This window comes from Sus scrofa, chromosome 2 (assembly GCF_054392235.1).
Source record: "Sus scrofa isolate SSC_HxYL_T2T_F1_AM1 chromosome 2, Sscrofa_HxYL_maternal_Yorkshire_Landrace_v2.0, whole genome shotgun sequence".
Lineage (NCBI taxonomy): Eukaryota > Metazoa > Chordata > Mammalia > Artiodactyla > Suidae > Sus > Sus scrofa.
Genome location: NC_139384.1, coordinates 155,948,109 through 155,975,621, shown reverse-complemented (window position 1 = coordinate 155,975,621; position 27,513 = coordinate 155,948,109). Strand labels below are relative to the sequence as shown.

The window sequence follows — 27,513 nt, the reverse complement described above, 5'->3', positions numbered from 1 at the left end:
TTTTCCATTGAATTTATTTTGTCTTATGAAGTATGTTAGCCAGGCCCTACCCTAAACTGGCTTATGTACAAGAGAAGACAAAAGCGTCTTATTTGCTGATGCAGCTGCGAAGCCAAGCATGGTGGCTCCTAGAAGCTAAGATAGCATCATCAGAAGTCTGTCTCTCTCTTCGCATCTCCCAGCTCCATTAGACTCTGCTTGGATTTATTCTCTGAAGACTCTCTTTGTAGTGAGGAGAAGATTGTCAATAAATAGCTCCATGCTCACAACAGTTTTACAGCTTAGAATTCAGAACAAGAGATAAAAATCTCTCTTTATGTCTCTAGTATAAAGAAAAGTCCAGAGGACTTTGATTGATGGTGTGTGAATCACATACCCTTTCCTGAATTCATCACTGTGGGCCAAAGGTGGCAGTACCCTGATGGGCTCAGCCAGAGATACATGCCAGAGAAAGTGGGCTAGTTCTCTACTCCTAAATACATGGAATTGGTAAGAATGGGCTGTCCCAAAGAAAGGCATGCTGGGCAGAGGGGAATATAACCCCTGCAGCATTCAAAGATCCCTGGCTTTAGTCAGGTTATTTATTCGGTCTCCTAAAAATTTTCCACCACTGGTTATTTCAGCCTTGTTAATACTAAATCTGACTGTGAACATTGATGTTTTGTCTAGACATAAATAGCAAACTGAAAAAATTACAAGTCCATAAGGATTAGTAATAAATAAATATGTGCATGACATACACATCTGCCTAATTCATTGTCTGCAGAATTATATCCAAACACTCCAATGTGGCATTCACGGCTCTTCCTAAGATGTTATAAAATAGTATCCTGTATAGTTTGGGTTCAGGGATGGTATTGACTTGGGATTTTTATAAGCTTTGCCCAGAAAGGAATAAGTAAATGAATGAAGTTAAGAGAATTCTGATATACATGGGTGTCTCCAGCATAAAATTGTGGTGAGTGTAGAGAAACTATTAGAAATCTATCTGGGGAGTTCCATCATGGTTCAGCAGTAATGGACCCAACTAGTATCCATGAGGATATGGGTTCGATCCCTGGCCTCGCTCAGTGGGTTAAGGATTCGGCATTGCTGTGAGCTGTGGTGTAGGTTGGCAGCTATAACTCTGATTCAACCCCTAGTCTGGGAATTTCCATAGGCTGTGGGTATGGCCCTAAAAAGACACACACACACACAAAAAAAAAAAAAAGAAAAAGGAAATCTATTTGTGTAGGAACTAAGGTCCCTCCTGAAGAAAGCAAAAAACAAAAATAAAACAAAAAACCTAAACTTTATGCTTTTCTGGGTGAATGGATGAACATATATATACACACACACACACATATGCATGTTAATACACACACAAATACATGTATATTTATATACACATATATACATAGACACACACACACACACACACACACACACACACATATATGGGCACATTTGGGAGACTTCTGCAGGACAGGATTTTCTCAGGAAAGAATTCCTGCTGACAGGAGAAGGACCTCAGCACCACCAGCTGGATCCAGCAATAAAGTGTTAGTTCTCTGTGTGGAGAACTTTCTAGAATATGGATTGCCCTTTGGATTAATCTTTCTATTATATCTTCCCCGGGTGAAATATGAATCTCTTAAAGAGGAGAGCAAAGATAAGTCAGTGTACAAACATCAGTGCTCCAGAGGCATTGCATGCACCTGTCTGGCCAAAAGTAAATCAAGACAGAGCCGTTCCCTCTACTTCCCAAGAGATACTTCACCGTGTGTTCCAGAGCCTTTGTCATGGGGCCCTGTGGAGCAGAGGTGGTCACAGGGAGGCCTTGTTGTACCCAGAGGAGCAGCAGTGGTCCAGGGAAGAGCAGGGAACTGAAGCACCCACAGAACCCTGAAAGCTGCAAGGGAGTTTTGGGGTGTAGCAATGGTGCCTTCAATGGAGCAGTGGTGGCCACTAGCAGGGAACCCCCTCCCCAGTCCCCATAGCTGCCTCGTGTAGACTACATAGCTCTGCCCTCAGCCCTTCAATCAAATCTCCCCTCCCTCAACTCTTAAAGTTATCCTCAGTTATTTGACCATTGTACTGAATATGATGATGTTATCTATCCAAAGACCCTGAAGTTAGAAAGATTTACCCTCAATCTGGGGGTAGAGGTAGTGAAGAGTCAATTTTGAGGCTGTTTTTATACATGAATAATTGTTGTCTTTACACACATACACATACACACCGGGGGGGGGGGGCACATGGAGAGAAAAGACTGAATAGATAAATACAAAAATGTTAATTCTGGTCTGCAGTTGTTTCTGATTGAGATTATGAGAAATCTTCCTTTTCATTTCTTTGCTTCTCCTTCCTTTCCCTTCTTTTTTTCCCCCTTTTTGCAAAATGTTTTTCTACATTTTAATTTTCTATATTTTCTGCAATTATTTTGTTTCCTCTTTATATTAAAAAATAAGATCCATTTAAAAGAAAAAAAGACAAAAAAATCTCTAACCATTATTAAGTTCTGTTTTAGGATCTAACTGCTCAGTGGAGGTGTTTCTAGCTTTCCCTCCTTCTTCACTGCCCCTCAAATAATGAAGGACTTTCAGTCCTCTGAGCTGGTCAGCACCACCACCTCTGCAGGCACTGACTGAGCCCTCACCCAGTGTTGGCTATCTGTAGAAAGTGCCCATGCTGGGGTCTTAAATTAGTCATGTAATGGCTCTAATTTTTTTTAATTCAGTTAAATTTAATAACATTTGATTGAGTGTCCAAGGGCTATGCTGGGCCATAGCCCTTTATATATTCAAAATGCCATTAATGGCCCCAGCAGGAATGCCTGACGTACACGAAAGTGTGAGCCTACTTTCGTATTTAATCAGCCTTGGTCCTCCCAGCTCCTGTCGCACCCCCACCACACCCCCAGCTCCATGACTCCTAGCCTGTCTCCAGATCTACGTCCATGTGCCCTGACTATTGCTTGTCATCTTTGGTAGGTTCATTCTGTCTGTTAAAGGAAAGAGGATGATTTTTGACCCTTGAGGAAGTTGCCTGATGCTCACTGAATTAGAACAAGCTTCCATAACAAAATTCCATAGAGTGAGTGGCTTACATAAGAAGAATTTATTTCTTACAGTTCTGGAAGTTTGGTGTCAAGGTGCCAGCATGATTGAGTTCTGGTGAAGGCCCTCTTACTGGCTTTCAGATAGCTGCCTTCTCGCTATGTCCTCACATGATGGAAAGAGGGAGAGCTCCGGTATCTCTTCCTCTTCTTAAAGGGATACTAATTCCATCGTGGGACCCCATCCTAATGACCTTATCAAAACCTAAATTAGCTCTCAAAGTTTCCACCTCCAAATACCATTATGTTAGTGGTTAGAGCTTCAACATATGAATTTTAGGAACATGTAAACAACACCCTCCATGCAGTGGTTTTCAGTTTTCACAATTTAGTTTAGTGAATTTGAAATTATATGATCTGATTTTATCTAGAGGGCCCCTTACAAAATAGAATGCTGACTCAGAAAGATTCTTTAAATAAAGAATCCCTTGCACAAAGCAGGGCCTGCCAACCAACTGGACTGGGGGTCATCCATGCCTACCAGACTTCCTTACACCTAAAGAAACTGGAAAAAGAAGAATGAATAAAACCAAAAGTTGGTAGAAGGAAATAAATATTAAAGATCAGAGCATAAATAAATAAGAGACTAAAAACCAATAGAAAAGATCATTGAAACTAAAAATTGGTTCTTTAAAAGTATAAGCAAACTTGATAAACCTTTAGCTGGATTCATCAAGAAAAAAGGAGAGAGGGCCCAAATCCATAAAATCGTAAATGAAAATGGAAAAGTTTAACTGACACCACAGAAGTACAAAGGATCAAAAGAGATTACTACAAGAAATTATACACCAGTAAGTGGACAACCTAGAAGAAATGGACAAATTCCTAGAAATGTACAATCTCTCAGGACTGAACCAGGGAGAAAGAGGAAAACATGAACAGAACAATTACCAGTAATTAAATGGAATGAGTAATGAAACAATTTCCTCAAAACAAAAGTCCAGGATCAGATGGTTTCAGGGGTGAATTCTACCAACAATTTAGAGAATAGTTAATAGCTATTCTTCTCAAACTATTCCAAAAATTGCAGAGGAAGGGAAGCTTCCAAACTCATTCTACGAGATTAGGATCCCCCTGATACCAAATCCAGACAAAGATATCACAAAAAATTATGGGCTAATATCACTGATGAATATAGATGCAATATCCTCAACAAAATATTAGCAAACCAAATTCAACAATACCTTGAACAAAATCATACACCATGCTCAAGTGGGATTTATCCCAGGAATGCAAGGATGGTTCAATATCTGCAAATCAATAAATGTGATATACCACATTAACAAATTAAAGAATAAAAATCATATGATCATATCAGTGGATATAGAAAAAGCCTTTGACAAAATTCAACATCTATTGGCATTCCCATTGTGGCTCAGCAGTAATGAACCCAGCTAGTATCCATGGGGGTGCAGGTTTAATCCCTGGCCCCACTCAGATAAGGAACTGGTATTGCCATGAGCTATGGTGAGCTATTGCCATGAGACATGGTTCAGATCTGGCATTTCTGTGGCTGTGGCACAGGACAGCAGCTGTAGCTCCGATTCTACCCATAGCCTGGGAACTCCATATACCATAGGTGCACCCCTAAAACACACACACACACAGACGAAACCCAAACCAAAACAACTATACTGCAAAGCTGCTATAATCAAAATAGTAAGATACTTGCACAAAAACAGACATATAGATCAATAGAATAGAATAGAGAGACCAAGAATGAACCCACACTTAAGTGTTCATCTATGATATATCAGTCAAGAATATACAATGGGGAAAAGACTGCCTCCTTAATACATGGTATTGGGAAAACTGGACAGCTATAAGGAAAAGAATCAAACCGGACTAGTCTCATACAGTGCACAAACATAAATTTGAAATGGATTAAAGATTTAAATGTAACACCTGAAACCATAAAATTTCTAGAAGAAAATATAGGCAGTAATTTCCTTTACGTAGACTTAGTAATATTTTTTGGTGTATGCCTCCTCAGGCAATGGAAACAAAAGTGAAAAACAAACAAATGAGACTGTCAAACTAAAAAGCTTTTGCACAGAAAAGGAATCTATCAACAAAAGAGCTACCTACTGAATGCAAATGATATGTCTGATAAGGGATTAATACCCCAAATATAAAAAGAATTCATGCAACTTAACATCTAAAGAACAAACAAATTCAAAAATGGGTCTGAATATTTTTCCAAAGACAACATACAGATGGCCAGCAGGCACAATAAAAGATGCTCAACATCACTAATTATCATGGAAATGCAAATCAAAGATACAGTGCAATATCATCTTACCTTTAAGAAAGGCTATTATCGAGCCTGTTGTGGTGCAGTGGAAACAAATCCGACTAGTATCCATGAGGATGCAGGATCAACCCCTGGCTTTGCTCTGTGGGTCAGGGATCCGGCAATGTTGTGAGCTGTGGTAGGTCGCAGATGCGGCTTGGATCAGGCATTGTTGTGGCTGTGGTGTGGCCTGGCAGCTGTAGCTCCCGTTTGATCCCTAAATTGGGAACTTGCATATCCTGCAGGTGAGGCCCTTAAAAAAAAAGAATGGCTGTTATCAAAAAGATAATACAGGAGTTCCCTGGTGACCTATCATTTAAGGATCTAGCATTTTCACTTCTATGGCTCAGGTTCAATACTTGGCCCAGCAACTTCCACATGCCACAGGCACATCCACCCAAAAGAAAGACAGAGAGAGATGATAAATAGTTTTTGGTGTTCTGATATTCTGGTATACAGTGTTTTTCTAAAGTGTTGAAACATTAATGTTTCAGAGGGTCCAAAATAATTATTTTTATATTAAAAATCTAAAATCTGAATTATTTCTGTCTTAAGCTATTTCTAGAAAGTTACAAACTGGATTAAAATTTTAAATCAAATAAAAATACAGCTGTTTTGGAAATGTTCTCCAATATCTTCAAAATCCTCAAGAGGAGTAATAAAAGCAAAGTTTCTACTGAACAAATAATTCCTTATCTAACTCAAAGCCTTCCTGAACAAGCAGAAAATGAATTGGCCAGTACTAGGTAATTTAATTTCCATTGGAATCTCAGTCTATATATTATGAACTAGACCAAGGGGAATCAGTAATGCTTTCTTTAAAACAACAAGTATAGTTTAGCATCATTTAAAAAAAATTACAGGAATTCCCATTGTGCCTCAGTGGGTTAAGGACCCAATGCATCCCCATGAGAATGTGGGTTCGATCCCTGGCCTCACTCAGTGGGTTAAGGATCTGAAGTTGCCACTAGCTGCGGGGTAGCCCACAGATGCAGCTTGGATCCCCCTTAGCTGTGGCTATGTTGGAGACCCCAGCTGCAGCTCTGTCTTGACTTCTAGCCTGGGAACTTCCATATGCCACAGATGTGGCTGTAAAAAGAGAAAAAATTACAGTGCTTAAAAAAAGATTAATATGTTCTCAAAATTATAAAACAAAGGGGGTTGAAGAGGAAAGAGTCAAAGGAAAATATTTAGAGTTATGTTTCCCTCCTCAGCATTTGTCTGCTAGAATCATAAAACTTTTCCAGAAGCTGGAACAAATTTGTGCTAACAATTATAACACTTCAGGGTTTAATTCTAAAAAATCAAACATGTTCTGTTTTCAGTGTTTGTTAGTTTATACTGTGTTGGCTTATATTTACTGTTTGGGTGTTTTTGGATTGTTTGTTATTGTTTTTTGGCTGCACCCACGGCATGTGGAAGTTCCAGGGCCAGGGATCAAACCTGTACCTTAGCAGCAACCCAGGCTGTGGAAGTGACATTGCTGGATTCTTAACCTGCTGTGCCACAAGAAAACTCCAATATTTGGGTTATTTTTGAATAATGCTTTCTTTTATCTGTAATGTTTTGTTGAATAATATGATTTTGTTTATTTGTTTTTAGGGCCACACCCACGACATTTGGAAATTCCCAGGTGAGGGGTGGAATCAGAGCTGCAGCTGCCTCCCGGCCACAGCCCCAGCCACAATAACACCAGATCCAAGCCATGTCTGCAACCTAAACCCAGGTCATAGCAACGTGGGATCTTTAACCCACTGAATGAGGCCAGGGATTGAACACTCATCCTCATGGATTCTCATTGGGTTCATTACCACTGAGCCGCAACAGGAACTCTGAATAATATGTTTTTAATTTAACTTTTATAGATTTGCTTTAACTTGTTGCTTTTTACTATTGTTAACATTTTTTCTGTTTGCAATATGGTGAATATTTAGCTTTACTAACTTTTTATATTATGAATTTTGAACATATGAATAAAGAAAATACCTAAGTGAATACCCATGATTTTATGATATATAAAATGTGTAACAAAATATGTTATTGTCATTTTGATATTTTTATACTTTGAAGATTTGGTTAATAAAAATACAAAACTCACAATTAGTGAGATTTTAAAATGCTTGGTATTTTAATCTTACCTCATCTTTTAAAAGTTGTAAGTTTTTAAAATTTTTAAAATTTTATTTATTTCTTATTAGAGTGTAGTTGATTTATAGTGTTGTGTCAGTTTCTGCTGTACAGCTTAGTGACCCAGTCATCCATATATATATACCTTCTTTTTCTCATACTCTCTTCCATAATGTTCTGTCCAAAGAGATTAAAGCTCCTTGTGCTGTACAATAGGATCTCGCTCCTTATCCCTTCTAAATATAATAGTTTGCATCTTATGTTGTATAATGAAAGCAATATATTAATAGTAGTTTATTCAGAATATGTATTAATAGATTCATGTATTGAATATGGGTGTTCAATGGCTTTTTACCAATGGGAAGCACAGTAAAGCCTAGAGATGGTTTATTCTATAAAGCCACAACTTGCTTATATTGTCAGGGGACTTTTAAAAAGAAAAGCTAGTGTTCTACAAATAAAAACAATGAAATTATTTGAAGAGCTAAAAATATTTGGGGGAGGCATTCCCATTGTGGCTCAATAGGTTAAAAACCAGACATAGTGTCCGGGAGAATGTGGGTTTGAGTGCTGGCCCAGCTCATTGAATTAAGGTTCCAGCACTGCTGCAAGCTGCAACATAGGTCACAGATGCGGCTCAGATCTGGCATTGCTGTGGTTTTTGCATAGGCTGGCATCTGCAGCTCCAATTTGACCCCTAACCCACGAACTTCCATATGCTGCAGGTGTGGCTCTAAAAAAAATAAAAAAAAAATTGGGGGAGACTTTCAGGATTCCTAAATTTATAAGTTGCTTCAAGTCATGCTTTTTCCTCCTTAGAAATGATCTCTGCCCCCCTACTCCCTGTAACACCAAATAGACCCAAGAAAGTCATTTGATTGCTCCTATTTTCCATGCCATCTTATAGCATACCAATTCAGGTTATTACTGAAGGGGGAAAATGAGAAAATATTTCTCAGCTTTTGTTCAGGAAATGTTTCAACTCTATGTATCTGAATAGACCTGAATATCTGGTTTATGAGGTCATTTGGCTGAAGGGTTCCTCTGTCACAGGGTGCAAGTAATAAAAATACCAGAGAGTAGATAGAGCCATTCCAAACATTCATTTCTCTGTGTTGCTCTTAACAAAGAAGCAGGCAGAGCTTGTATTCCTAAAGGATAGAGAAATTTTTTTGGTAAAATTTTTTAAATGAAGTTTAGTTGATTTAAAATGTTGTGTTAGTTCCTGGTGAATAGCAAAGTGATTTGTAATATATATCTTTTTTAGAGTCTTTTTCATTATAGTTTATTGCAAAATATTGAATACAGTCCCCTGTGAGCAGGACTGTTGGTTTTCTATTTTATATAGAGTAGTTCCTATCGACTAATTCCAAAGTCCTAATTTATCCCCCCACCCCTGCTGCTCTCCTCTTTGGTAACCATGAGTTTGTTTCTATGCCTGTGAGTCTCTTTCTGACCTGTAAATAGGTTCATTTGTAGAATTTATTTTTATTTTATTTATTTATTTATTTATTTATTTTTTATTATTATTTTCCCACTGTACAGCAAGGGGGTCAGGTCACCCTTAGATGTATACATTGCAGTTACAGTTTTTTTCCCCCACCCTTTCTTCTGTTGCGACATGAGTATCTAGACATAGTTCTCAATGCTATTCAGCAGGATCTCCTTATAAATCTATTCTAGGTTGTGTCTGATAAGCCCAAGCTCCCTATCCCTCCCACTCCCTCCCCCTCCCATCAGGCAACCACAAGTCTCTTCTCCAAGTCCATGATTTTCTTTTCTGAGGAGATGTTCATTTGTGCTGGATATTAGATTCCAGTTATAAGTGATATCATATGGTATTTGTCTTTGTCTTTCTGGCTCATTTCACTCAGCATGAGATTCTCTAGTTCCATCCATGTTGCTGCAAATGGCATGATGTCATCCTTTTTTATGGCTGAGTAGTATTCCACTGTGTATATATACCACATCTTCCGAATCCAATCACCTGTCGATGGACATTTAGGTTGTTTACACGTCCTGGCTATTGTGAACAGGGCTGCAATGAACATGCGGGTGCATGTGTCTCTTTTAAGTAGAGCTTTGTCCGGATAGATGCCCAAGAGTGGGATTGCAGGGTCATATGGAAGTTCTATGGATAGATTTCTAAGGTATCTCCAAACTGTTCTCCATAGTGGCTGTACCAGTTTACATTCCCACCAGCAGTGCAGGAGGGTTCCCCTTTCTCCACAGCCCCTCCAGCACTTGTTATTTGTGGATTTATTAATGATGGCCATTCTGACTGGCGTGAGGTGGTATCTCATGGTAGTTTTGATTTGCATTTCTCTTATAACCAGCGATGTTGAGCATTTTTTCATGTGTTTGCTGGCCATCTGTATATCTTCCTTGGAGAAATGTCTATTCAGGTCTTTTGCCCATTTTTCCATTGATTGATTGGTTTTTTTGCTGTTGAGTTGTATAAGTCGCTTGTATATTCTAGAGATTAAGCCCTTGTCAGTTGCATCATTTGAAACTATTTTCTCCCATTCTGTAAGTTGTCTTTTTGTTTTCTTTTGGGTTTCCTTTGCTGTGCAAAAGCTTTTCAGTTTGATGAGGTCCCATGGGTTTATTTTTGCTCTAATTTCTATTGCTTTGGGAGACTGACCTGAGAAAATATTCATGATGTTGATGTCAGAGAGTGTTTTGCCTATGTTTTCTTCTAGGAGTTTGATGGTGTCCTGTCGTATATTTAAGTCTTTCAGCCATTTGGAGTTTATTTTTGTGCATGGTGTGAGGGTGTGTTCTAGTTTCATTGCTTTGCATGCAGCTGTCCAGGTTTCCCAGCAATGCTTGCTGAATAGACTTTCCTTTTCCCATTTGATGTTCTTGCCTCCCTTGTCAAAGATTAATTGACCATAGGTGTCAGGGTTTATTTCCGGATTCTCGATTCTGTTCCATTGGTCTGTCTGTCTGTTTTGGTACCAGTACCACACTGTTTTGATGACTGTGGCTTTGTAGTATTTCTTGAAGTCTGGGAGAGTTATGCCTCCTGCTTGGTTTTTGTTTCTCAGGATTGCTTTGGCGATTCTGGGTCTTTTGTGGTTCCATATAAATGTTTGGATTGTTTGTTCTAGTTCTGTGAACAATGTCATGGGTAATTTGATAGGGATTGCATTGAATCTGTAGATTGCTTTGGGTAGGATGGCCATTTTCACAATATTGATTTTTCCAATCCAGGAACATGGAATATCTTTCCATTTCTTTACATCTTCTTTGATCTCTTTGATTAAGGTTTTATAGTTCTCGGCATATAGGTCCTTTACCTCTTTGGTCAGGTGTATTCCGAGGTATTTGATTTTGTGAGGTACAATTTTAAAAGGTATCATTTTTTTGTATTCCTTTTCTAATGTTTCATTGCTGGTATACAGAAATGCAACTGACTTCTGAATGTTAATCTTATATCCTGCCACTTTGCTGAATTTATTAATCAGTTCAAGGAGTTTTGGGGTTGAGTCCTTAGGGTTTTCTAGGTATAGTATCATGTCATCTGCATACAGTGACAGTTTGATCTCTTCTCTTCCTATATGGATGTCTTTTATTTCTTTTGTTTGTCTCATTGCTGTGGCTAAGACTTCCAAAACTATGTTGAAGAGCAGTGGTGAGAGTGGGCATCCCTGTCTTGTTCCAGATTTGAGTGAGAAGGCTTTCAGTTTTTCCCCATTGAGTATTATATTTGCTGTGGGTTTATCATAAATGGCTTTGATTATATTCAGGAATGTTCCCTCTATACCCACTTTGGCGAGGTTCTTGATCATGAATGGATGTTGAACTTTGTCAAATGCTTTTTCTGCGTCTATTGAGATGATCATATGATTTTTGACCTTTTTTTTGTTAATGTGGTGTATGATGCTGATTGATTTGCGTATGTTGAACCATCCTTGTGAACCTGGGATGAACCCAACCTGGTCATGGCGTATAATTTTTTTGATATGTTGTTGGATTCTGTTGGCTAAGATTTTGTTGAGAATTTTTGCATCTATATTCATCAATGATATTGGGCGATAATTTTCTTTTTTGGTGGTATCTCTGTCTGGTTTTGGAATGAGGGTGATGGTGGCCTCATAGAATGTCTTTGGGAGTATTCCTTCTTCTTCAACCTTTTGAAAGAGTTTAAGGAGGATGGGCACCAATTCCTCTTTATATGTTTGATAGAATTCACCTGTGAAGCCATCTGGTCCTGGACTTTTATTTGTAGGGAGTGATTTTATGACCTCTTCAATTTCATTTCTAGTGATCGGTCTGTTCAGTTGGTCTGTTTCTGCTTGATTCAGTTTTGGCAGGCTGTAAGATTCTAGAAAATTGTCCATTTCTTCCAGATTGTCAAACTTGTTGCCATACAGTTGTTCATAGTATTCTCTTATGGTTTTTTGTATTTCTGCTGTATCCGTTGTGATTTCTCCTTTTTCATTTATAATTTTGGTGATTTGGGTTCTTTCTCTCCTCTTTTTTGTGAGTCTGGCCAGGGGTTTGTCAATTTTGTTCACCTTTTCAAAGAACCAGCTCTTGGTTTTATTAATTTTCTCTATTGTTTTTTGAGTCTCTATTTTATTGATTTCTTCTTTGATCTTTATAATTTCCTTCCTTCTGCTGACTTTAGGACTTTTTTGTTCTTCTTTTTCTAATTCGTTTAGGTGGAGGGTTAAGTTGTCAATTTGGGATCTTTCTTCTTTTTTGAGAAAGGCCTGGATTGCTATAAATTTCCCTCTGAGCACTGCTTTCGCAGCATCCCATAGATTTTGAGAGGTTGTGTCTTCATTATCATTTGTTTCAAGGTAGTTTTTAATTTCCTTTTTGATTTCCTCATTGACCCATTGGTTTTTTAGTAGCATGTTGTTTAGTCTCCATGGAGTAGGTTTTTTCTCTTTGCTTTTCCCATGGTTGATTTCTAATTTCATGGCATTGTGGTCAGAGAAGATACTTGAGATAATTTCTACGCTCCTAAATTTATTGAGGTTAGCTTTGTGTCCCAATATGTGGTCGATTCTTGAGAATGTTCCATGAGCATTTGAGAAGAATGTGTATTCTGCTTTTTTTGGATGTAGTGTCCTGAAGATATCAATTAAGTCTAACTTTTCTATTGTTTCCTTTAGGATCTCTGTTGCTTTATTGGTTTTCTGTCTAGAGGATCTGTCCATTGATGTGAGGGGGGTATTTAGGTCTCCTACTATGATTGTATTCTCATCAATATCTCCCTTTATGTCTGTTAATATTTGTTGTATGTATCTGGGTGCTCCTGTATTTGGGGCATATATGTTGACAATAGTAACATCCTCTTCTTGGATGGATCCCTTAATCATTAAGTAGTGTTCTTCTTTGTCTTTCTTTATGTCTTTTGTTTTAAAGTCTATTTTGTCTGATATGAGCGTTGCGACTCCTGCTTTTCTGTCATGTCTATTGGCGTGAAATATTTTTCCCCACCCTTTCACTTTCAATCTATATGTATCTTTTGTCCTAAGGTGAGTTTCTTGTAGGCAGCATATTGAAGGTTTTTGCCTTTTTATCCACTCAGCCACTCTGTGTCTTTTGATTGGGGCATTCAGTCCATTGACATTTAAGGTGATAATTGATAGATGATTATTTATTGCCATTTGAATCTCGGGTTCCAGTTGATTCTATGGTTCTCCATTTTTTTTTTTTTTTTTTGGTTGGATGGTCTCCTGTTATTATCTGCTTGAGTGTTTTTTTTTTTCATTTTTTGCAAATGCAATATTTGGTTTTGGCTTGTGGTTGCCCTGTTTTTTAAGTATGCTAACCCCTTCCCATAAATGTGTGTTTTAGCCTGATGGTCCTGTAAGTTCAAACATTTCATTACTATATTAAAATTAAGAAGAGAGACATACATATAAACAAAAAGGGTTATTTACCTCCTGACATCCCTTGCCCACATTTTATGGTTTTGATGACTCTTTTTTATTTTTTTCTTTTTAATTTTATTTTGTTTGAAGCATGTTCAGATCCCATGTGTAAGTAATATTATATGATATTTGTCTTTCTCTGTCTGACTTCATTTAGTATGATGATCTTTTAGGTCCATCTGTGCTGCTTGCAAATGGCATTATTTCATTCTTTTTTATGGCTGAGTAATATTCCATTATAGACATACTACATCTTTATTGATTCATCTGTTAATGGACATTTAGTTTTATTCCATGTCTTGACTATTGTAAATAGTGCTGCTATGGACATTGAGGTGCATATCTATTAAAATTAGTATTTTTGTCTTTTCCAGATATATGCCCAAGAGTGGGAATGCTAGATCACATAGTAAATCTATTTTTAATTTTTGGTGAAACCACCGTACTGTTCTCCATAGTAATTATACCAAGTTATATTCCTGTCAACAATATAGGAGTGTTCAGCATTTATTTTTTGTAGAATTTTTGATGGTGGCCATTCTGATCTGTGTGAGTTTATACCTGATTGTGGTTTTAATTTTCATTTCTTTAATAATTCGCAATGTTGAACATCTTTTCATATGCCTATTGGCCATCTGTATGTCTTCTTTGGAGAAATGTCTGTTTAGGTGTTCTGCCCTTTTTTATTGGGTTGTTTGTTTATTGTTATTGAGTTGTTTGAGTTATTTGTATATTTTGGAAATTAAACCTTTGTAATTCTCATAGTTTGCAAATATTTTCTCCCAGTCCTTAGGTTGTCTTCTCACTTTGTTTTTGGTTTCATTTGTTATGGAAAAGTTTATACATTTGATTATGTCCCATTTGCTTATTTTGCTTTTATTTCTCTTGCCTTGGGAGACAGACCTAAGAAAACATTGGTACAATTTATGTCAGAGAATGTTCTGCCTATGTTTTCTTCCAGGAGTTTTATGGTATCGTGTCTTATATTTAAGTCTTTAAGTCATTTTGAGTTTATTTTTGTATATGGTGAGAGGGAACGTTCAAACTTCGTTTATTTACATGACACTGTCCAACTTCATCAGCACAGCTTACTGAAAAGACTGTCTTTTCTCCATTGTTTATTCTGACCTTTTTGTCAAAGATTAATTCACTATAAGTGTGTGGGTTTATTTCTGGAACCTCTGTTCTATTCAATGACCCATGTGTCTGTCTTTTTCTGTGTGTGCCAATACCACTCTGTTTTGATTACTGTAGCTTTGCAGTATGTCTGAAATCTGGGAGGCATAGATGTTCTCTGCTTTGGGAAATAACCCTTTGCAGTCGGAAAAAGGGCTCATTGCTGGCCTCAGGTACAAATGACTAAAGCCTCAAGCACCAAAAATTTTATATGTGATATGAAGACCTGAGCTACCCTTACCCTCATTAATGGTTATAACTTCAAAGAGACGCTGGATCACTGCAGTGCAGAAGAGTACTTCCATTGCACTGGCAGTCCTGGAGTTTGTGCTAAATCTCACACCACTGGGAATGAACCCTCAGCAAACACGGGTGGTAGTCTCAAGGTCAGTTCTAAAGGTACGCCTGTACGTATATTGCTTCACAAACATTGTCTCCATCCTTTCTGTGGAAGATTTCCTCAGTAGGACTCACTCTGAGACCACATGTAAATTTGGATAGTGATCGCTAGAGCGTCGTCAGAGAATTTGGCACAATGCCTTGCAAACCATTGGAACTATAGGAGAGACTGCTTTTATCCTCAGCGTGGGTTGACTCTATACATGAGAAGGAGCATGCCTTTTAAGAATGTTTTTCTAAAACATTGCTGGGGAGAAATGCAGCTGAGGGGAATCTGACATGTGACTGGACTATGTTAGGTAACTTCCTCAACTGCATAATCAAAAGCAGTTGTCATTTGATTGAAGTAGAAAACCAAGGAGGTAGTTGGTCTGTTCCACCCCATGAATCCTTTGAAGTCACAATCACCTATACCTACAAATAAACTCTGAAAAAGACCATATGTTATTAATATCTTAATGGAGACTTCATATTTTAATTTTAAATTTGAGTTTTTTAAGAATGGTGAGAGGGAATAGGAAAGATTAATGGGAAAAAAAAAAGAACATCCAAGAAAGCAGTTAACTAAGGTACTTGAAAGTATGCAGTAAATTTGACTCAAATGTTTGATAGTCCCAATGCTAATAATGGTTTCTTAAAATTGTGGCTCATTATTCTAATGGAGATAGAACCTACAATCAAATAATATTTGATCAGTTGATTTAAACATAGATGAAGCTCAATTTTTCAGGGAATATGTATATGTAACTTTCTATCCAGAAGGTAAAATGTAACCTTCTACCCAGAAGGTGAAATTAAAAATACAGATAACTAATGTTTTTAAAATATGCGATACTTTTTTACCAATGCATTTTTTGTTTGTTTGTTTTGTTTTTTGCCATTTCTTGGGCTGCTCTCGTGGCATATGGAGGCTCCCAGGCTAGGGGTCTAATCAGAGCTATAGTTGCCAGCCTACTCCATAGCCACAGCAACGCCAGAACCAAGCCCCGTCTGTGACCTACACCACAGCTCACAGCAATGCCAGATCCTTAACCCACTGAGCAAGGCCAGGGATCGAACCCGCAACCTCATGGTTCCTATTGGGATTCATTAACCACTGTGCCACGACCAGAACTCCTAGCAATGCATTTTTTAAGCTCTATATATCATGTCTCTATATTCTGTATTTTTGATGTTTTGACATCTTGGAGCCTTGCTAACTCTGGAGCAACTGCCTCTCCCAGGGTTGGCTAATTCCTAGAAATAGCAAATAGCTTCCCTCTGAATATGCCAACCAACCAATCCAGAGTCTATATTTCTAACCACCAACTTTATTAAGCTCTTCTACTCTGGGCCCTGTTATTTCCCTGACTTAATCATCCTAGGATCTGATACCAGACAATTAGGAACACACTGTCCATCCCAGAGCCAGCTGAATTATGCTAACTATCCTGCCCTAAACCTACTTAGTCTGTCTCACCAATCATTTCCTGGAGAAACCACAATAAAGGCCCTTGAAGTAGAACTCCCTTTTCCCTCTGCTTCCTGAGCAACCCTGGCAGTTTCCCCCACCTTCATGGCACTGTGTGCTCTTTCCTCTTGGGATCTGTGAGTATAACAAACTATCTTGGCAATACAAGGAATAAAATTTATATTTCAAAACATAGCCTGGTGATATAAATATCGCCTGTAGTATGGCAGAGTAGATTTCCTCCAACTCAACCTCCAGGTACCCATCATAAAAATGCTAAATGAAACATAAAAACATATTTTAAAATGCATAACCGGCTCACTAGAAAGTAAGGGAAAGCCCAATTGATGAAGCGTGCACTCCAGACAAGTAACTGAGTTGATGGCTGGGATGCCTCCCTAGGGTACTCACTCATCTCCAGTGCCTAGGGCTTCCTTTGTAGTTGGCTTTGCCCTGGAGGCAGAAGACTGAGCCTAGATCTTGCACAAGCTGGAAAGTCACCCTCATCAAATGACACTCCTCGAAAGTGTTAACCTTGGTGAATGAACTAAAAAAGACCCAAACCCACAAACCAAGATAGTCTTGGGTTTAGGTTGGGCTGGGAAAATGGTTAATGATCTTTCTTGAGGATTCATCATTTTAACCCTTATCTCAAATAAATTTGGGGCTGGAATTCAAAATGTCGTTATAGTCCACACAAATCTCGGGCCAAGAAATGTGTTTACAATGGTCCTAGGTAGGAAGGATATCTGGGTGCCTGGAGGAAGCAGAAGCGGGTCATTTCCAGAGACACTAACTCCAGCCTTGGTCTCAAACATTTCCCGCAGATAAAATGCCAAAAACATAAATGCACATCAACACATATACAAAACCCTGAAATACATGTGACAGACTCTAGCTGCACTGTCATGGCCGAAAGCACAATAGAGTTTTGAGTACTCGGAAAGTACTGCTCGCCAGGTGAATTTTCAAAATAAAGAGTCTGGGCTAGATGACCCTTGAGGTCCCTCTGATTTCCACAGTTCACCCACCTAAAACATTAAACAGGGTGCAACCGAAAAGCACAGCCGTGGGAGAGGTCGAGGTTTAGGTTGTCAGGAAGGAGGCACAGCCGTGACGTTCTCTAGGCTCCTCGCCTGCATGGGCAGAGGCGTGGTGTGTGGTCATCCTGCTCGTGTCTGGACAGTTCAGTCGTGATGTCTTCTGGACGACGATGAGGACTTCCTTTTGAATTCCCCTCGAAGCGTCAAAGCCGGTCCCTTTAGTGCCGGAAGCAGTGCTGTGACCGAAAAAAAACAGCCAGGAGAGCCACGTGTCGGTGCTCGGTGCAAAGTCCCCATGCAGCTAAAGAGAGTTGCTCAGAAATAAAGAAAGGCCACAGGCCCTGATTCTTCCTCCACCTTCTTACATTGGCCGTCTTGTCCCGGTGCTTCTGCTGTGATGGCTGATTCCTAGAATGGGCAAGCGGCACCATGTGGCCGCTTAATACTTCTGGGTCTATGTGGAAGTTACCCACCTCTCTGAGCCTCAGTGTCCTCATGAGCAAAGGTGTCGTATATCCCTAGTACCTACCTCTTAGGATTGCTGTGAAGATTCAAGTCTCCCTGGAGCACTTAGTACACACCTGGCAAGATGTATTCCGTAGTGGCAGTTAGTGTCCCTACCTTCCCAACTGGAGAAGATGAAAATCGAGAGTTTGATAAACACATCGGGCTATGATGATTATGATCAGATTATCCGTGGATACAACTGAGGTATCTGAGATATCCAGAAACTTCTGCACATTATGACTGTGCACTGCCCTTTCAAGCCATGTTTAAGAAAGGGTGTTTTGAGCTAAATCGAATTACGTATTTGTTTGTTTATTCCATAGCAACTTATTCCACAAAAAATCTGAACAAACCCAAAGAGAATATATAACAGGCAGGAAGATGCAAAATTAGATGTGGAAAATAAATTTCAAAAGGAAAATAAAGGTAAGAAAATAATAATATACAGTACATGGCAGAAAATAATTTGTAATGGAGCCTTAAATATCTGCATCTGGAGCCTTAATGCATCTGGTCTCAGATGCATTTCAGTTGTTTTTCAACCCAGAGGAACTAAATCTGGAACAGAGAGAAGGGCATCCATGCTTTTTAGTGTATTTCTCCAACTCAGGAGATTATGCAGGGTTTAAGGCAAAGCATTCTACAGAACAATAATTACATGTTTCTTTAAAAGATGGCTTCTGGCACCTTCAAGCACCTAGGAACCTCGGAAGGACCTGTACGATGCCCTTAGCTGAAAGGAGCCCTTGCTGTTGCTCAGGAGCAGGCATGTCTTTTGTTTGTGCGACTTCTCAGTGCTCTTTGAATACCCATCCTATATTTGTGGAAACTTCTGCCTCATGAATCCTGTCTCTCCAAAGTAGAAAACTCACCTTTCCTCTCTCCCTCAGGGCTCATCTGACTTGGGCCCAACCAGTCAGTTTCATGGAAGGCTTTGAATCAGAACCAGCACAGGTGGGGAGGCAGACGCCATGCAGAAATTGTTTTATTTCTGACAGAGGTTGTTTCTGAGACGGTGAAGTCCAGGGCCTGGCACAGACGGGGCATCCGTGCTCCGAGGGGAAGCAGGTGCACAAAATCATGCTGGATACAAAAGTGGAGGGTGATGGAGATCTTAGCATCCAGGGCTGAAGAGCACTGGTCATCATTTTCTTGTTGGACCAGCCTGGATCTGTGGCTTGGGAGTTGTTTCTGAAAGATGGTCTCAAGTCTGGTACTCTAGCTCTTTCAACGATCCTGTGAGCCACCCGACAAACACTCTATAAAGAAACACCCTTTCTATCAGATTCAGCTTCTGCTGCTTCAAACCAGACGTTTTTCTGTACTTGCCTCATGCTGTGTTCATACAAGTGGATACTGTGTTTATAGAAACCGTGTTAAATCCACCTGCTTTGTTAGCTGAGAGTTTTCTGGGGAATACGTTTGTGGAAAAAAAATGTTCTTTTATTTTCTTTTTGGTATTGTTTTTACCTATATATAGTTTGAATTCGCTTTAAGGAGAATAAGTTGCTTTATTAATTTTAAAAAGCTTAGAATGTTAAAAATTCAAGTCATAGCCAACATGATTTTACATATTGGGCCATCAGGCTACCTGCTGAGAGACTGAATATAACATGGACAATCGTCAAACTATATATAAACATGGAATTCTGACTCATAGTCTGTAGCAACCAGCACTACCCGCAGTAACCAGTCCAGGAAGTCAAATGCATAGAGCAGCCATCCCCTAAAGATCAGGACTTGGTCAGTAACTGGCAGCATCCCTAATTGCAGGACCAACCAGGAATCCAAACATGCTCCCCTAAGCATCACGTAGGATGCCCCACGTCCCATTGGCTTGTCTCCAGCCTCTGCATGCCGACAGCTCCAGTCAAGGCATGCCTGAAGCCTTCTCTTTTTCATCTCTAAAGCTTTCCCTCTCCGCTACCTCTCTGTAATGCCAAACTCAAGTGATGGTGACTGCCTCCTTTGATACAGCAAGTTCTGCATACAGGCGCTGCTAGCTCTAATTTGAGAGGTCTTCATTTATTTCCACGTGGCCAAAGCTTCTTCTGACCAGGGCATGTTGCTGTAGGTGGTGGATTGACCAGGATGCTGAGCTTCTTGCATTCTTCGCCGCCTCTATTTTTGTTGCCTTCCAACTGAGCCTGTTCCTTAACAGGTGCCTTGTGCCTGAGAGTCTTCTGGGGAATACACTTGTGGAAAAGAAACCATTCAGTGGAAAATGATGAATATCATGGATGCTCAGGAAGAAGCATTTGGCCCTAACATTTATTCTTCCCCTTATGCTGTGTACATAGTCCCTAAATTGGATTCTACAGGAAAAATTCTTACATGTTAAGGTCCGAGAGATTAAAGAACAATGTACAGCAGAGTACTATAAAAACAGTCACAACGAATTCTCTTGTGTTAGGTCTCTGCTTAATGGAGCGGTGTAATGCTTGGGGCAATGTTTCACTTTGCAAAATTAATTCGTAAAAAGGATTTATAATGTCTCTTCTCAAAATAGTTCGTTCCTCAAATGTACTTAGGTTTACATAAAGTATTAAATGAACAACACATAGTTAATTTTCTAGAGTTGCATTTGAACCGTTCTCTAGTTATTTGGGTATTATTAGATATGTTAGGAAGAGTTTAGTAAAATAATTCCATTGTTTTTATCTTGAATTGTTGGAGGTAGCAGTTTAAATGGATCTTCAACATATACCACATTCATTTTGCAGATTTTGTGGCATCTCACAGACTCTTTTCACTTTACTCTTTTTTTTTTTTTTTTTTGTCTTTTTAGGGCCGCACCCTTGGCACATGGAGGTTGCCAGGCTAGGGGTCCAATCAGAGCTGTAGCCGCCAGCCTACGCCAGAGCCACAGCAACACAGGATCCGAGCAGCGTATACGACATACACCACAGCTCACAGCAACGCCAGATCCTTAACCCACTGAGTGAGGCCAAGAATCGAACCCGCAACCTCATGGTTCCTAGTCGGATTTGTTAACCACTGAGCCACGACAGAAACTCTCACTTTATTCCTCTTCTTCACAGCTTTTTTTTTAAGGTGTCGTTTGATCCTCATAGCATGGGGGGATTGTCAATTTAAAAGAGGAAAATCTAAAGTTAAAACAGAATTCCCTAAATATTGTTCTTGTTTTGGATTGCCTTTTCCTTCACTGCTTCAAAATCATCTCATTACTGAATTCCAACCATTCTGAAGCACATATTTTTTTCAAAATTAAACATGTCTGAAATATCTCTATATAAATATAAATGCATATAGATATTTCATAATCAGTGGCCTCTCATAGTTTATTCAGTTGTGTTTTTTATTGTCTGATAACACAAAGTGGCATATGTTATCACTGATACATCAAAATCCAGTGTAATATGGTGGCAGACGTTTATTGAGCATTGTTTCCTGGGTTTTTTTTTTTTTTTTTTTTTTTTTTTGTCTTTTTGCCTTTTCTAGGGCGCTCCCACGGCATATGGAGGTTCCCAGGCTAGGGGTCAAATCGGAGCTGTAGCCACTGGCCTACGCCAGAGCCACAGCAACGTGGGATCCGAGCCGTGTCTGCAACCCACACCACAGCTCATGGCAACACCGGATCCTTAACCTTAACCTTGTTACTGAGCAAGGCCAGGGATCGAACCCGCAACCTCATGGTTCCTAGTGGGATTCGTTAACCACTGCACCACGACGGGAACTCCTGTTTCCTGGGTATCTTATGCCATAGTAAGCAGCTGGTGTCAGAGGGCATCTGTCCTGTGGAGCTCTGGGGCATCTTGTGAGGAGGGGACTGGGGGTCGTCAGGACAGAGACTCGGTCATTTTTTCTTTCCTTCCAAACAAATGAGACTTCTCTACAAGCTTTCCTTAGAAGAGAGGCCACGTTGCTACAAAAAACAAAACAGAATTTTGAAAATTAGTGACCTGGGAGAGGGACTACCCAGAGCAGAGTGGAAATAGGGGCTCCTCTTGAGCTCCCTCTGCAGGGCAGACCCAGAACTAGAATCTGTACATATGGGATGGAGGATTTTGTGGACGTACTAATTTGTCTTTTATTGCATAGAATTTTACCACTCTTGCTCCATTTCTAATCAAGTTTGGGTTCTCTTTATCCATGGGAGATTTGTGGCAGAACCATAAGAAAGAAGGGATCTTCCCAGTTCTTATACACAGTTCAGCTCCTTAAAGATGTTGGCTAGCTTCACTCTCTCTGCGTCCACACTCGGGAGAGGTCCGGGGCTGAGCCCAGTGCTGTGACCCCCTCTGTGAAGGCAGCCTCAGGAGATGGCTTCCAGATACACACAAAAGGGTGGACCCCAGATGCAGGACTTATTCTCTGTCCTCATCTTGCCATGGACTCTCTCCTTGACCACACTTTAGCAAGGCTCCTCTGAGCCCTCTGCTCGACTGGGTCCAAACTGGGGCTACTGTCTCTGTCCTTGCAGAGTCCCGTTTTAGCAAGAATCTTGTTACATCACTTAGCCAGAATCTCTCACTTTCAAGATCAGATCACCTTCAATACCTGAGCCAATTCACCTTCCCCATCACCCCATTTGTAATGTCCAAGCAGCCTGGCCAGGCTTCAGTAAGAATCCAGTTAGGTCAGGTTAACAAGAATTACCCTCTTCCTAACTCTGCTCCTTGGTTATCCCCACTGTTCTTTGTCTTATTTAGAGTGGAGGTCAATCTCTCTGCCCTGGCACAAAACCCCTTTTCAGTAGTTCTTAAATGTATCACAATAGTCCTGAGAGAAGCCTGCCTTACCTTTTCAATGAGTGTCAGAATATGCCCTTTCTTTGACAGTCTGTGCCCAAGAATGCCCCAAGACAGAGCAGAGCCACCAGACCTGCAGAGACAGGAAATGCCTTCTTGGCACCCAGAGGGGGCATATGTCTAGAAGAGTTTTTGATACTTTCCTAAGTGTAGGACATGAAAGGTTAGGAGGGAGAGGGGGTGGTGCTTGAATTTCACATCAGCCTGCAAGGTAGAACCTTGGAGAATATTTAAGTGGAGCTAGAAAAACCACATGCCTTGGACAGCAAAATTTGGATTTGCACATTCACATTACAATATATTTTATCCATTCAACTTCATAGCATCTGAAGAGTTAGTATTTTACCTGTTTTACTGTTGACATCTTAGAGGCTCAGAAGGAGACTGGCCCAACTTTTCAGAGTGAGGTGATCAGTGCAGAACACATGTATGCTAAAAGGCATGACTAGGATACCCTATTTCCTGGCACAATTGTTTAATTCCCTGCTTGACAATTACTTTCTTGTTTAGTCATTCTTTAAAGGTATGCTTTCTTTTTAGGTGTGTTGAGTCATTCAAGACAGGAAGCCAGATTTGAGCAAATATTCTTAATTATGCCCCAAATATCTGGATACAAAATAAATAAAAAATAAAAATAGAAGGAAGCATTCAGCTTCATCTGGAGCATTAACAGCCCTGTAGGCAGAGTCAGCATGGGATAAGGATGAAAGACATTCATTTAAATTGTGGTGCAGTATCCTCCTCGGTGTTTATTCTTTTTCTTTTCAAGTGAAATTTAAGATGGAACCTCAGTATTTAAAATGGACAAAAACAAATGGGATCCTCAGGCAATTTAAATTTTGACAGAGGCTGAAAATATGCCTTTGTTTATGTAATTTATGAAGCATCTTCCTTGGAGCTCTGAGGGCATCCTAAGCAAATTTGAAAACTATTTTTGGGAGGAGGACTCTAATGGGAGGACAGTAGGATGGTGATAATTAGCATGAACTCGGCAGTGCAATGGGCTGGGTCCAAATTCTGCTTCGTGTTTTCAGCAATAAATTAGATAATCCATTAAATGTAAATAGCAAAGTGCTAACAGATGTATTTTTTTTCTTTTAAATTTTATTTTATTTTATTTTGTCTTTTTGCTATTTCTTTGGGCCGCTCCCACGGCATATGGAGGTTCCCAGGCTAGGGGTCTAATCGGAGCTGTAGCCACCAGCCTACGCCAGAGCCACAGCAACTCGGGATCTGAGCTGCGTCTGCAACCTACACCACAGCTCACGGCAACGCCGGATCGTTAACCCACTGAGCAAGGGCAGGGACCGAACCCGCAACCTCATGGTTCCTAGTCGGATTCGTTAACCACTGCGCCACGACGGGAACTCCTTTTTTTTTTTTTTTTTAAACTGTTTAGGAAGGCTGATCACAGGCTCGGGAGTCTAAATGAAGCTCTTCCTCTTAGCAGCCGAGTAACTTATGACACATCATTTAACCTCTGAGCATCAGCTTTATCTTCTGGAAATTAGGAATCAAACCCGAGTGTTCCTCCTGGATTGATGTGAGGATTAAATGAGATGAGGTGTGTAAACACTTACCTTAAGATCTCCCCACAATAAGCACCCAGTAAAGGGTTGCCTTTTTAATAAGTAGTACTCTGTAACTGCTGCCATTACTTTCACCCAGCGCTCAGCGAGTACTTTAAATTAAACCCTGGCAGCAACATTCTGTCTTCCTCCTCCTCCCTCTTTCTCCTTCTTCTTCTGCCCTTTTCCCTTCTCCTCTGACTTCTTCCAACAGGATTGGAATTGAGCTCATGCCAAAGTTCTAGACGCCACATTTACAGCCCCCATCTCTTTAGCCTGAGCATGAAAAGAGAAGTTCCTCATCTTTGCCTAAATTCCCTTAGAGGAAAAGCTCAGATCTGGAGAATGACTCATTATTATTCACAGCCCTATAAAAACTGGAAGGTAAATATTGGCCTTCTGGATGCAAATCATTATATTGCCTCTAAAATTTGTGTGAAGTAGTTTCCCTCTAAGAATACAAAATAGATGATTTTGTTTTGAGAGCAGTTATTATTATGCAGATTAGAGTTTAAGGACCCAAATATCTTATTTGCTAATTTACCATTCATGAGAAAATTAGACAGGCTAAAAAAATTCTCATTTTCAAGAGCAGAGAATCTTATAAACTCTAAACTCAAAAGAAGAGCTACCATTTAAAGAAGACATTTAAATGCCTGTGGATAGTTCTCAAAATCTTCAAGTAGATGAAAATTTGTAATGCAGTGTGCGGGGCTGCTGCTTTATGACACAGCGCTATGATTTCTTTCCTGTTTCTTCTTTCTTTTTGATGCATATATGCAGACAGTCACCGTGAAAGCAGTAATTAATTCGTAAGACAGATCAGTTGAAAGTTCAGCTTCTAAAGAGGTATTTCAGTGTCTCAGAGCAATCGCAGCATTGTGTTGCCTACTCTTTCTTAATGGGACTCAACTTCCTGTGGCCTTTGTTGCTAGGAAACCAGTCTCCACCAAATTGAAAGCCACCTTTCCGTTATTGCTGTTGACGCGATGGCGTCTGAAATGAACCAGGCAGATCTTGAATCTTTCAGGATTAACGATCAGTCATGTGCCTATGGATGATGTGAAAAACCCTGAGCTCAACATTATCTGTGGCCCCACTGGTTAAAACCCCAGGAGCAAACTAGTTCCCTTATACCTTCCCTTTGGAAATTTCCATTAGCCTATCCTGTGTGAGGTGGAACCTCCCAGAAGTAGAAAGAAATAGAACAGAAAGCTGCGGTCCGCTCCTCCTCCTGTCCATATTGCATTCAGGTCCAGACCGCCGTAGGAATCCTGACCAAAGCTTAGAGAGGTAGAGCTTCAAAGGCATGATGCATTCCTGGGCAGATTCCATTCTTTCAGTATAGTCTTTTTGTATACACAGTTCAAATTCAGAATCTGAATGCATGCTGGAAGCTTTTCAGCTTTCTCAGTGGTATTGAAACTACCGAAAATGCATTTGCAAGATGGATAACTGTGTTTTGAGTGATGTCTTGGTCGGTAGAAAAATGTAGTGATTATGACTTGTTTCCTTCTCAGCCCACCTCAGGAGTAGATTCCTTTTAAAAGTATTTTGATTCGGATGCAGTTTGAGGTGTGTACATTCAGAGGTGCCATGTGTATAAGATGCAGATCATGTGAGAGCAGAAGTAAAAGTCAAGGCAGGGCGTTAAATCAGTGCTGAAATACAATCTGACCAGAAATGGACCATTACCCAGTTGAGGGATGGGGTAAAAATCTCCTTGAAGAGCTTAAAGACTGGCTCACTATGCTCTTGGAAGCTTTCCTATTTAATTATGCTCCCTTTTGTTGGTCTGTGTGTGTGTGTGTGTGTGTGTGTGTTTGTGTGACTCTGCTATATGTCAAGCTTGAATTGAGCTACTGTCAAAGTTCTAAAGCTCACATCTTTTCATCATGAGCATGGAGAACGAGGCTTTCCAAATCTTTGCCAAAATTTACTTGGAGAAAAAGCTCCTCCCACCTTCCTGCCTCTCCTGTTGCCTTAAGCATATAAATAGTATATAGATGGCATCTATCAACTGTTACTAGATTTACTCCAGTGGTCCCTCATAGATGACTCTGGATATGTCTAAATTATGCCCCAAATTATGCATGTCTGTTGTTGTTAAATGAAGTTGATCAGATCAGTTAAAAGAAAAACCAAATAAGACACAGCCAAGTAACCGACTATATAGCAAGTCATTTTATTAGGACTGCATCAGCAGCATTTTCATCCTTGCTGTCATCAGAACGTCCCTTCAGTTTAGGTAGCTAGAAATGGAATAAGGACATGTCAGCTTCAGCTGTGCCCTTGAGGAGAAGCGGCAGCTGGTCTAGAGGAAAGCAGCAGCAGAGCTGAGAGGACCTCCGCTGGTCTGGAGGACCATGGCAGCAGTGTGTAGCTGCAATTCTGGTTTCTGTCTTTGGTGTTAGTGCAGCCTCATTCCTAGCATTCAGAATAGCCCTTGTTTACCAAACCTCCAGCCATCTCTGGGATGCTGGGTTCAGACAGACAGCTCAGGATTTCTGCACTTCATGGATCAACAACCTGGATGATTTTCCATCCCTCAGTGCCTTCCCAGGGGACTGGCCAGAGTCTCCCTTGACTTCAAAAACAAAGGCTCTGATGCTGCTGCTCTTCCTTGGTAGTGAAGCCGTTTACTCATCCTCCTGATATACCCCCTCTCTTGAGTTCAGCTCTCAATGACCCAAAGGAAAGTTACTCTCCAAAGACAATTTGCTAAGTGCTTCCTTCCAAGGAGACTTTCTGAGATACATTTTTTTTTTTTGGGTAGGAAAACCAGAACTCTGGCAAGGGATACTAAATAAAGATAAAACCATTCTTCCATTTCAGAAGTTATGTCTGTCTTTTCATGGGGGGATATTCACAACAGGGTAGTGTTTCTCAGTACCCTAACAACTTGGGTTTTGGAAATGAGTCATCTGGGTTCAAATTGTACCCTAATGGGGGCCTTGGGGAATTGCTTTACCTTTCTAAGCCTCAATTTCCTCCCTCATACAAATAGCAGTTATAGCAATATTCATCTTATACAAATCATGGTGACAATTTTAGGAGATAATGCATGTTCTTAGCAGAGAACCTGGCATAGAATAAAATGTGCAATAAATAGTTTCCATTATTATTATCATCATCATGTCTCACAGTTGCAATTCTATGAACAGTTTCCATGCACCAAGCATTACTC

General features: G+C 39.9%; 1 long non-coding RNA gene across 7 annotated transcripts in view; it reads left to right on the top strand.

Moving 5' to 3' along the window:
• LOC110259527 (uncharacterized) overlaps positions 1-27,513 on the top strand; it is a 384,785-nt gene that overhangs the window by 87,747 nt on the left and 269,525 nt on the right. The window lies entirely within an intron of this gene.